The 12,597-nt window shown below is 41.8% G+C and overlaps 1 protein-coding gene across 1 annotated transcript in view; it reads right to left on the reverse strand.

The window, feature by feature from the left end:
- SH3GL2 (SH3 domain containing GRB2 like 2, endophilin A1) overlaps window positions 1-12,597 on the reverse strand; it is a 180,595-nt gene that overhangs the window by 63,579 nt on the left and 104,419 nt on the right. The window lies entirely within an intron of this gene.

Genomic DNA, 12,597 nt, shown 5'->3' on the forward strand with positions numbered 1-12,597 from the left:
TGTCACTCAGAACCTGAAACGGAAAAGGTCCGAGGCAAAACGGGCCTCAGGAAAACGAATGGGGACAGGTCAGCTGTTGATACATCTTTGACTACTGCTCATCATCATACCAAACACACTTATTAACAGTCCTTTTCAGTGCATAAGAGTCACTTTGGAGGCCTTGATTAATTTGATCTTCTCTAAAGGCCTGTGAAGGGCCAGCTCACTTGGCACGCTTTTATAACGTGGCATTTTTACTTTCCCACTGCATCAGTTGAATCTCTTCCCCAGTGAGATTCTGGGCGGCAGAGACAGCATTTTCTCTTCTGCATCTGGCATTCAAGAAGGCACGCACAGGCACAGGGAGCTTTTCCAGAAAGGTCACATCCTATGAACGAGACAACTGAGGCGCAGAGAGATGAGGAGATGCTTATCCTGGGAAGGATGGAAGCAAGCAGCTCTCAAATATGGAAACGGGATTAGACTGCCTTCACGTGACTTCACTAGACACATTTAGACGGAAGTCAGAGAAAGAGATGTTAGCTCATGTAAGAAAAAAGCTTCAAACCATGAGAAAAATCTAGAATAGGAAATGTGTTCTTTAAAAAGGAAATTTTCCCAATGTGTGAAAGTCTGGGAAAAGCGATGCAGAGAGAGTTTTGGCCATCCGTTGGAGAACGGAACACATAACCTAAAAGTTTCACCCAGCAGAAGACTCCACGAGTCTGTCCCTTGAGATGGCTTACACAGCTGGTAACTGGTAGAGAGAGGATGGGACTCAGCCTTATATCACCATTCCCACCAGACTACATGGATGCCTTGGAAAGACATTGAGCTAACAGGTTCTGACAATTCAAAAAGCATGCCATCAGGCTTCAGTTCCAGGGCAAGGTGGAGTAAGAAGGACTGACTTCTCCTGCCTGAAACCAGCCAACCATATGACGCATATGTATACGTGAGTGTGTGTGTGTGAGCATGCGTGTGTTTGTGTGTGTGCAAGAAACAACAATTTTCAAGACTGGGCATCAGGAAATGAAGAGCAGTGATCCCTGACTGGCAGAAAACAAATGAGATGAGACCCACAACTGTCCCAATTTTGAGAGGTTCTCCAGCCCACAATGCAAACAGGAAAAACCAGGGTGAAGCCTCAGAGATCAGAATCCGAGGACAGCAAGGCAGCTGGCACTTGTAAGGCCAAGTTCGAGAGTGGAGCGAGCTACACATGGTCACAGAGAGAACTGGGCAGGTCTGTAGACAGTCCCCTTGACTACTGAGTGGAGAACTGATCAGCAGAGGCATGTGAAGAAACCAATCAAAACTGCAGAAAGAACCACCCAAGATTCGAGGGACCAGTGCCCAGCACTCACACAGGCTAGGAACAGTGCCTATTCCCACCAGACATACTAGGAAGCCGTAACTGACCAAGCATTGAGTAGAGAACTCAAGAGAGCTTGTGCCTCAGTGGTGCCAAGTCAGTTGCTTTAGCTACAGAGTAAACATTGCCCTGGTCCTCCCCAGAAAATCTCAAAAGCCAGACCCAAAAGAATAAAGCTGTTTCCAAGTAATTTAGCTATATCCAAGAAGCAAGTTCAAGAATTTTTATAGGAATATAAAAATACCCAATAAGGTAAAATTCATATCACACAACCAAAGATTACCAAACATGTAAAGAAGTAAAAAGAAAAAAAAAATTCATAACAAGGAAAACAATCAATTAAATCCAACCCAAAACTGACACAGATGATAGAATTAGTTTACAAGGACATAAAAAGAATTATACAGAATGCTTTTCAATTAACAATGAGAATGTCCCAGTAAAATCATTAGAAGTTGAAAATATGCCCTGACCGGTTTGGCTCAGCGGATAGAGCATCAGCCTGCGGACTCAAGGGTCCCAGGTTCGATTCCGGTCAAGGGCATGTACCTTGGTTGTGGGCACATCCCCACTAGGGAGTGTGCAGGAGGCAGCTGATCGATGTTTCTCTCTCATCAATGTTTCTAACTCTCTATCCCTCTCCCTTCCTCTCTGTAAAAAATCAATAAAATATATATTTTTAAAAAGAAGTTGAAAATATGACAAATTGAAATTGTATTTAATACACTTAAACTACTGAACACAGCTTAATCTAACCTATCTTAAACACACTGAGAACACAATATCTACAAAAATTGCTGGCAACACAGTACACGGTAGCCACTGCCCAGCATCATGACAGACTATGGTACCCTACATCACTAGGCCAGGAAAAAGTCAAAATCCAAAGTATAGTTTTTATGGAAAGTCAAAAAACCCTAAGTCAAACCATCATAAGTTGAGGACTGTCTGTAATTATATTCCATGTGTTCAAGAAGTAAAATAGACACAGAAAAAAAAATATATATCTATAATAAAAAATATATATATCTATAATATGTTAATTAGACTGGACATCCTTCCAGACAAAGCCGGGGCTGTGAGGGAAGCCCAGGTCCCGGGTGCTTGCTGGCGGCCGGAGGGAAGCCTGGGTCCCAGGTGCCAGAGGGAAGCCAATGCAGGCAGCCGGGGGAAGGAAGGCCTACTCTTGCACAAATTTCGTGCATCAGGCCTCTAGGCTATATATATAATAGCCAAGCTATCGGAACAACCGAACGACCGGTCGCTATAATGCACACTGCAGTGGCTAACCGGATGGATCGGGGCCCCGATGGGCCTCCCCCAACTGCCCACAGCCCCTCCCCCCAGCCAGCCCAGCCCCAATCGGTTCCCACTGGGGCTGGGCTGGCTGAACACCACCCATGCATGAATTTGTGCACTGGGCCTCTCGTGCGTGTTTGTGTGTGTGTGTGTGTGTGTGTGTATACACACATACATACACACATATATATATATGTGTATATGTATATATATACATACATATATAAATTTATATAAATGTATATATACAGCTCACTCTTGAACAACATGGGTTTGAACTGTGTGGGTCCACTTATATGTAGATTTTTTTCAACAAATAAGCAAAACATTGGGTTTCACGTCTAAAGATTTAACCAACTACAGATGCAGAGGACTGACTTTATTCATTGTTCTACCTTATTTTATATAAGAGCATCCGTGGATATTGTCATCCTTGGGAGGTGGGATGGGGGTCCTGGAACGAATTTCCTGTAGATACTGAGGGATGATTGTCATTAAGATTCGGGTGCTCAAAAGTTATATGTGAATTTTCAACTGTGTGGAGGGTCGGTGTCCTTAACCCCCACGTTGTTCAAAGGTCAACTGTATATAGAAAAGATGCAAATCAAACTCCTAGGGATGAAAACTACAATGTCTGAGATGAAAAAATGCACTGTATGACATCAGCAACAAAATATTGCAGAAAAAAAGATTAAAACTGAAAGTATAGCAACAGGAACTATCTGAAAATCAAACAGAGAACTATGTATCTAAAAAATAAAATAAATGAGCATCAGTGAGGTGACAACTTCAAGTGAGCTGCTGTAAGGATAATTAGCGTACACAAAGGGGAGGAGAGTTAGTGAACGAAGCAGGAAAAAGATTTGAAGAATTGTTCAAATTTTTCTAAACATGAGGAAAACTGTAAAGCCACAAATACAAGAAGTCTGATAAACCCTAAACACAAAAATATGAAGAAAATGGCACCACAGCAAATCACAACCAGATTGCTCAAAAACAATGATAAAGGGGAAAAAATCTTAAAAGCATTCTTGAGGAAAGAAGACATGCTACATAAAGAGGATTAAAGGAATAAAAATTTGACAGCATAAACAATACAAAACAAAAAGATTGTGAATAGATACTTTAAAATACTAAAAGAAAAACACTGCAAACCCCAAATTCTATATACAGTATATAACTTTCAAAAGCAAAGGCAACATAAAGGTAATTTCAGTCATAAAAACTTAAATAATTCAACCACACTACAAGAAGCTCTTCAGGGGAAGAAAAAAATAACAAAGGGAAATCTGGATCTACACAAAAATAAAGAGCACAGAAAATACTACATGGTTAAATATATGAGATTTTTTTTTCTGTTACTAAATTTTATTTTTCCCTGAGCAGTGTAGCTCAGTTGCTTGAGCAACTTCCCATGCGCCAGAAGGTCATGGGTTTGATTCCTGGTCAGGGTGCATGCCCAGGTTGCAGGCTTGATTCCCAGTAGGGGGTCTGCAGGAGGCAGCTGATTGATGTTTCTCATTCACATTGATCTCTCTCTCTCTCTCTCTCTCTCTCTCTCTCTCTCTCTCTCTCCCTCTGCCTTCCTCTCTCTAAACTAAATAAAAAACATATTTAAAAAATAAAATGTAGTATAATTTAAAAGGTAATTGTTTCAACAAAAATAATAAATATGTACTGTGGGGTTTGGAACACAGATAAAAGAAAAGCATCCTACATAATAAAAGGCTAATATGCAAACAGACAGAACGGCAGAACAACCGGAACAACCGAACAACCAGTCACTGTGATGTGTGCTGACCACCAGGGGGCGTTTATGGAACATGGCAGTTGTTGGCCAGGGCAGGATGGTGGAGCAGGTGAGTAGGGGTGCCAGACCAAGGTTCCAGTCACTGTCATTGGGCGAGCCTCTGGTGGTTACTGAAAATTCTTTGCTCCCGTGCGCCGCAGTCCCGCGCCTGCTGCCGGTGCTGGGCCTGCTCACACCCACAGCCAGTGCCTGGCGCCTGTGCCATCAGTGGGTGCGAGCAGCGGCTGCCAGCCCTGATTGCCCCTGAGGGCTTCTCCACCTCTCCCTGCTCCTGAGGGGCGATGGGGACAGCAGCCGCTGCTTACACCTGCTGACAGGCGCCGGCCCCAATTGCTCAGTGGCAGTGGGAGCGGGGCTGCTGGCAGACAGGGGGCCAGGGGATGCAGCGGGAGGGACCGAGCAGAGCCAGGAGGATGGGCCAAGATCCGCCCCTGTGCCTACAGCAGCCTCTCAGCCCACAGTTCCTTTCAAGGTGCATGAATCCATGCACTGGGCCACTAGTATAACAATATTAACATAAAGGCCAAGAGGGGGAGAAATGAAAGTGTTTTGCTATCAGGTACCTATGCTATATGTGAAGTGGTAAATATCAGCTGGCCATAGACTGTGATACATTACAGATGAACACTGTACTCCATCTAAAGCAACCACTAAAGTTACAAAACAAAAGAGCTATGGCCAGTAAAACAAAAGAGATAAATTCGAATGATAAAAATAACCCAAGAAAAGCGGGGGGGGGGGGGGGGGGGGGTTTGAATTACAGAGGAAAAGAGAAGAACAGATGGAACAAATAGAAAGTAAGTAGCAAGACAATAGATTTAAACCCAAAGATATCAATGAACACATTAAATGTAAGTGTTCTAAAGCACAACAATATCTGCTTGTAAGAAACACACTTTAAACATAAGGACACTAGTCCCGGCCAGGTAGCTATGTTGGTTAGAGTGTCGTCCTGATATTCCAACGTTGTGGGTTTGATCCTTGGTCAGGGCACAAACAAGAACCAACCAATGAACGCACAGATAAATGGAACAATACCCCTCCCCCCTCCGGCTCTTTCCCTTCCTCCCTCTGTTTCCCTCTCAACATAGCAGGTCCTTCCCAGACAATTCCATCCCACCTCAAGTGCCCCTGTCCCAGGGACTTCACACCCTCCTCTAAGGTCCCAAAGTACCTAGTACACATAGTGCCTCTAATAGCACTTCCCTCACTCTCTTAATGGCTTCTTTTTCTGTCTCCCTCATGGTACTATCAGCTACTTGACAATAAGATTCTTATTTTTATTTCTCTTTATATTTCCAATACCCTTCCACAATGCCTAATACAGAGTAAAAACGTGATATATATCTGTTAAATGAATGAACATCAGCTCAGGTGTCCAAAGAATAAAAAACATTGCCCTACTATGAAATAAGCAAAGTAACAGAGGAGACAGAATACAGGTTAAACATATGAGTGTATAATGCACAGATTATGTATGTATGTATGTAATGAGAAAACCTCCTTTCCTTACATGTAACGTATAGTCATTCAAATGTTAGTGTCCATTTTCAGTCTTAAGCTCCTGGCCATGCAGTCCCAAGGCCATGCCTAGCACAGTAGAGGGAGAGGGGCCAATTACACACAGCCTACTTGCATGTCAGACTCAGCGGCAGAAAGAGGCTAATGTTTGGGCCACCTCTCCCTGCTGAGGAGTGTCACCCATCTGTGCATGGACTGGGCCTTTGACTTTATGAACACACCACACACAAGAACTATGTTCTTGCATCTGGGGCAAGAAATGTGCTATGACTTATTGACTAAAGGTTTAATAAGCTTCTGCTTTATATTCATATCAGAATAATTAAATATTAATAATAATCGCTGTCTAATAATAAGATATTAAAAGAGTACTTCAGCATAGCTAAACCTGATGAAAGATTAAGGATAATGGCTTTCTTGAAGCAACAATTTAAACTAAAATAAATGGCAGTTTCTAACTGGGCACACCAGATGGATGCTGGGTTTTTGTTAACTTTGTCAGTCTTTCCTGGTAACAGAAAATGTATTTTCCAAAAAGATTCTCACTTTTCAAATTGCGCTGCTGCAGGAAAAAGAAAAATTGTCGCAGAGCACACTCCTGGGCTTTCTGTCCATGGGCTGCCACTGAAGGGGAGCGATGCCCTCAGTCCAGACCCAGAAACAGTAGGGAATGACCTCCTCCTGCAGGTAAGAGGCAAGTAAACGAAACACGCTTCTCCCAGGCCAAAAGCATTCTTGCCCTGAATGAGCAAGCTGCAGGAATCACTGCAACCTGCACAGTCAGGAGCATTAGAGGTCAGCCAAACCTCCAGGCTAAACGCTTCACCTACACTGGAAACAAATACAATGTTTTGATAGCAGGAAAAATCACAACAGCGGGAAATAAACTGATAAACAAAAAGTGTGTCAAGGCTATGGAATCCATTTCTAGACATGGAGAAAATTATAGCCTGGTCACTGAAGACTCAGAATTGAAGAAAATATCCTGGTGCTGGAAGTGGAATTATTCTTACATAAACCTTTAAAAGGCCAAATTTCAGTGTTTCAGTTCTAGAAAAATCTAAGATCTGTGGTAACCAAGAACTTCAAATGTACTTCAAATTTCCTTAAACCTGAATCGTGTAATCAGGTTGGCTTTGCATGGCCTAATTTCTTAAATGCGGCCATGCAGACGGCCTTTAAATAGCACTTTTAAAACTGATCTCAGAAGTGGATCTCCCTCGCAGAGCTGAAGCACAATAAAGGGCTTGAGCTAAAGGGGTCTGCTAAAGCTACCAGAGAGACATCACCACGAGCTCATCGTTAAAGAACATTTAATCTATAAGTAGAATGTAATACACTTGCTAACTACATACTTGTGGAAAATGTTCTAATAAAGTCGAAACCAAATGGTTCTATACTCCAATTTTACATGTTTAAAAACCCAAGTTAGAATATTTCCAAACTGGAATTGTTCTACTCTAGAATTTCTGAATTACTCAAGATAGACTTTCTCTAGAAATATCTGACATGAAACAGGGTCAAGAATAGTCAAATTCAAAAAATTAAAATGCATGAAGCAAAATCCAGCATCACAGAGTATGAAAATCAAACTTAAGAACAAGTGAAATCATAGAAGAAGCAGAAAAAAGAGAAGAAATAGAGTGGGTGATAAGAATGTCAAGAAGCAGATACAGCAACTGGGAAGAGCAAAGGTGACCATGAGGAGAAGAAAGAGGACAATATAAGAATAGTCCAGAATCTAGGCCATTCCCTACCCATCTCAGAGGCCCTGAGGGCAGCATGAATCCACACAACATTCATAATGGAGATGCCCCGAGATAAAGATTTGCTGAATTATCTCCGTACACTCTATTTAGTATACAGCTGACCCTGGAACAACATGGGGGTTAGGGCACCAACTTCCCATGCAATTGAAAATCCAAGTGTAGCTTTGACTCCCCCAAAGTTAAGTTGCCCCTCGGTATCCATGGGGGATTAAAGAATCCATGATCCCCAGTGGTACCAATCCATGGATGCTCAAGTCTCCTGCATAAAATGGAATAGATCAAGGCATACAGTTAGTCCTCCCGCATCTGCAGACTCCCAACCATGATAGAAAACAGTACAGGTATTTATTGGAAAAAGGCCACGAATAAATTAGTGGACCTGCACGGTTCAAAATGGTGTCATCCAAGGGCCAACTGTAATGGGGACATCACGGTAAAAAGGGATTTGTAGGCAATATCTGGACAAGACAAGGCCTCACCTTGTATTGGTGGGGATAGGGGGAACCAAATGTGAACGGTAAATACATGTGATGAGTGTGAGAGAGACAGTATATGCCAAGGGGTTATTCATTGCCTGCTTGTGTTGGGACAGGATTTGCTTTGTAGCTGAGGCAGGATTTAGGAGGAAGATCTAAAAGCTGTAAAGTAAATATTTAATGTCAATGAAAACTCTACTTTCCTGAAATGCATGTATAGGTTCATCCAGAAAGTAAAGAATTTTTCATATCAGGTGATGATTGAAATAAAACATTTGTATTTAATTTGATCCTGTTCATAAACACACCAAATTAACAAATGAGACTGCATGACATACACTCAGTATAACGCAGTAAAACACAGGCAGATCACAGAAAATGCCATCAGGTGCCTCCAGCTTACTTACCCCTGTTTCGTCTGCATTTGTCCTTGGATTACACAGATCTCAAATTCACAAAGGACAACAAACAGCCCTGAAAAAGAGCTGAGATCTGAAATTAAATGTCCCTGGGGGAGCTCTACAGACATTACAAACCCTTTCTATGTAGTCCTAAGAGGTATACTCAGCACCAGCCTCAGAGTCCTGAGTAATGCGAATAATAGTTACTCTTATCTCATTTAATTCTCGCAACAGCCTGCTAATATTACAAAAAGGAAAGAGTTAAGAGTCTTGCCCCCGGTAACAAAGCACAGGAGGTGCAGTCAGAATGCAGGGATCACCAAGTTCAAAAGCTGAGGTGCTTTCTATCCCTCTAGCACAGTGGTTCTCAACCTTCCTAATGCCGCGACCCTTTAATACAGTTCCTCAAGTTGTGGTGACCCCCAACCATAAAATTATTTTCATTGCTACTTCACAACTGTAATTTTGCTACTGTTATGAATCGTAATGTAAATATCTGATATGCAGAATGTACTTAGGCGACCCCTGTGAAAGGGTCGTTCGACCCCCAAAGGGGTCGCGACCCACAGGTTGAGAACCGCTGCAGCAGCTCATAAACGTCTGGTCTTTAGGGCGGGTCCAGCAGGGGTGGGCTGACCACTGGTTAGCAGTGCAGGCGCTGTATCTATCGAGTGGTTATACACAGATGCTGCCTAAAATCCCTTTTTACCCCGAGATGCTACAGTTCTCTTACCAAAGCACACTGTTTGCATTTCCTTTCAACACCTTCTGTTTTGTTGAGGCAAAACTCTACCTACAACAGCTTTCTCCGCCTTCTCTGGCTCTTAATTGAGGCTCTCCTATGTGGAAAGCAGGATTCTATTTATGCCATTATTCATTTTAATGGTGTGAGATTAGCCTTATACATCAGCGAAGGGATGGACAAACAAGAAAGATTCCAGGACCCGAGCTGGCCACCTATGAGATAGCTGATGCTGGGAGGGGGAAATAGGATGCAAATTTTCCTTCACAAGTAAAATTTCCCATTCACACAAAAGAGACTAGAATGAAGACATAAGCAGTGTGAACCCTGTCATCTAACACAGGGAAGACGAAATGCACTGCATTCACTCGTTTTTATGATGGGTAAATGACCATACACGTTTGCCTGGGTGAGAAACCATAAAAGGACAATCAAGTGAACCGGGGATTTTGGCTCCTGCTGCATCTGGCAGAACCAATGGCTGGTGCAGCTCAGAGGATACGGGTTCATGAAAAGGTGCTGGGATCACAAGCAGTGAGGAGAGCTTTAAAGGAGAACATCAAAATGCATTGTCTATCACACCCTCGTGAAAACTCCACACCATCCTGAGAGAACGAAGGTATCTGGTTTAAAGATATGAAAAGAAGTGTGATCCCAGAAAAGGGCACAGGACGGGGACGAGGAGACCTGAGATCCAGGCCCTACTGAGCGAGTCCCCAGAAAAAAAGAGATAAACTCTCAAATAGTATAATTCTAAATTTTACTTAAAATATGAAATCTATTGCTTTGACCAGTCTTTAGCTCTAAATCTCAGAAAAACTTTTTCATTAAATTATTCATATTTTTTTTTAAAGTGGAGGTATTCTAAACAGTCACACTTGTTTTGAAAAGTCAAATTTATGATTATGACATCGAAATCTGACCTTAATCAATCTCACAATTATTTGGTCTCACAAGCATTTTAAATACCTTCATGAGAAGAGGTTCACCAAGTCTACCTGTTAAAAAGTATTTTCATTGTGTTTTTTTTTTCCTTAAACTACAAAATCCGTAAAATATTTCCTTTCCCATAGACGAGTGGTTCTCAACCTTGGCTGCACATTAGAATCACCTGGGAATCTTTTTAAAATCCTGCTTTCTGGCTTCCAGGTGATTCTAATGTGCAGCCAAGGTTGAGAACCACTGCCATAGACTGTAGCTGATTTTCATTTGGCGAAGGGCTGCACATTCTGGAGGTGCCTACACGTTTCATCTGCATTGAGTCTTCTTGCAAGAGCTTGAGGCTCCTGCCTATAGCTGACATATACACTTGGAGAAATATCTGAGAGATTGCTGGGTTGTCATCTGTGACAGTCCTAAGCGATTTCTAAGGGCGGGATAAAGCAACGACCTTCAATCAGGGCAGAGCAAGATCCAGGATTAACAAAAGGATAATCGAGGGGCACACCCAGCTGACAGCAAGGCTGATTCAGAGCATTTGGAACAAACATTTCTGAAGTCGTATAAGGTGCTTTTAAAATATATTTATGTGGATATTACTTACCAGAAGATTAATTTTCCTATGACTTAAAAATGATCATGATATTAAGGAATCATTAATAGTTTAGTTATGATAATAGGATTTTAATGTGTTTTAAAGAAAGGCATATATATATATATATATATATATATATATATATATATATTTAGTCCTCACCTGAGGATATGCTTTTATTGATTTTTAAAGAGAGATGAAGGGAGAGAGAGAGGGAGAGGGAGGAGAGGGCCAGGGCCTGGGCCAGGGCCATGGCAAGGGAAAGGGAGAGGGAGAGAGAAACATAGATGTGAGAGAGAAACATTGATCCAATGCCTCCTGGAAGCACACCAACAGGGAATCGAACCTGCAATCTAAGTTTGTGCCCTGACCAAATCAAATCCACAACCTTTTGGTGTACAGGACAGCACTCCAACCAACCGAGCCACCTGGCCAGGCACACAAAGATAATTTTTGGATGACATGTTATGACAGAAAAAATAAACTTCAAAATAAACAAATTAGCCATAAGTGGCTACTGGTTGAAATTATAGGTAACTGAGGATTCACTGGCTTTTTCCTTACTTTTCCATTTGTTTAAATTTTTCAATGACCTTGCTTATGGTGTGTTTTTTGCCATGCACCATGATTTCTTCTTATGTAGATGCATATGTAGGTTCTTTTTTTAGAGCTTCTGGGTTTGAAGTCATAATTAGAAAGGCTTTCACCAAACTAAGATTATTTTTTTTTAATTCTTCCACGGCTTCCTCTAGTGTCTTTATTTTATTTGTAAGTACTTAGATATTTATTCCATTTACAATTTGTCCTGGTATAAGATATGAGGAATGGGTCCAACCATTTTCAAAGAGGACTACTTATTTGTCCCAATAATATTTACTGGCCGAACTATCTTATCTTCTCTGATTGTAATTGTCATTTGTATCTTATATTAACTTTCCATATGCATTGGGTCTATGGACTCATTTTTCTAGTCTACTGATCTCTTTCTTTCTTTTTTCCATCTGCCTTTACTTGGTATACCATTGCAGATGCAGATATCAAGATAAGATACAGTCATACTGGATTGGAGTGAGCCTTAATCCAATATGGCTGGTGTTCTCTTAAAGCAGAGAACAGAGAAGTGAACAGACACATAGGGCAAACGCCACAAATGCCATGTGATGACACAGGCACGGATTGGAGCGATGTGTCTACACAGCAAGGGTTACCAAGGTTTGCCAGCAGCACCAGAACGCGGAGGAACATGGGACGGCTGCTCCTTGGGCCCTAGGGCCTTCAGACAGCATGGCACTGCTGACCCCTTCATGTTGGGTTCTAGTGTCCAGATGCCAAGAGAATAAATTTCTGTTGTTTTAAGCCACCTAGTTTGTGATTAGTTGTTATAGCGACCCTAGGATATAGGTGGGCTTGTTCTTAAGTCTGTCATATTTTAGGTAATATTTTCTTTTTAAGCCTTAAATTTTTTTCACTATTTGGCTATTGTACTTGGCACTCTCAGGATTTGTCCATGTGCAATTTATAAGGTTATTATTTGAATTTGCTGAGTTTAGGAAAAGGGTGACTCTCTTTCAACTTTTCTCCTCAAAGAAGAGATAAAACTCAACCCTGCTCTTATCACCCATCCTCCCAACCCCACCATTCCTTCCAGGAGAGTGCAGCCCTTCAGTTTCTCTCCATTATTGGTCTCT

Source organism: Myotis nattereri, assembly GCF_964212035.1.
Source record: "Myotis nattereri genome assembly, chromosome: 12".
In the NCBI taxonomy this organism is placed as follows: Eukaryota; Metazoa; Chordata; class Mammalia; order Chiroptera; family Vespertilionidae; genus Myotis; species Myotis nattereri.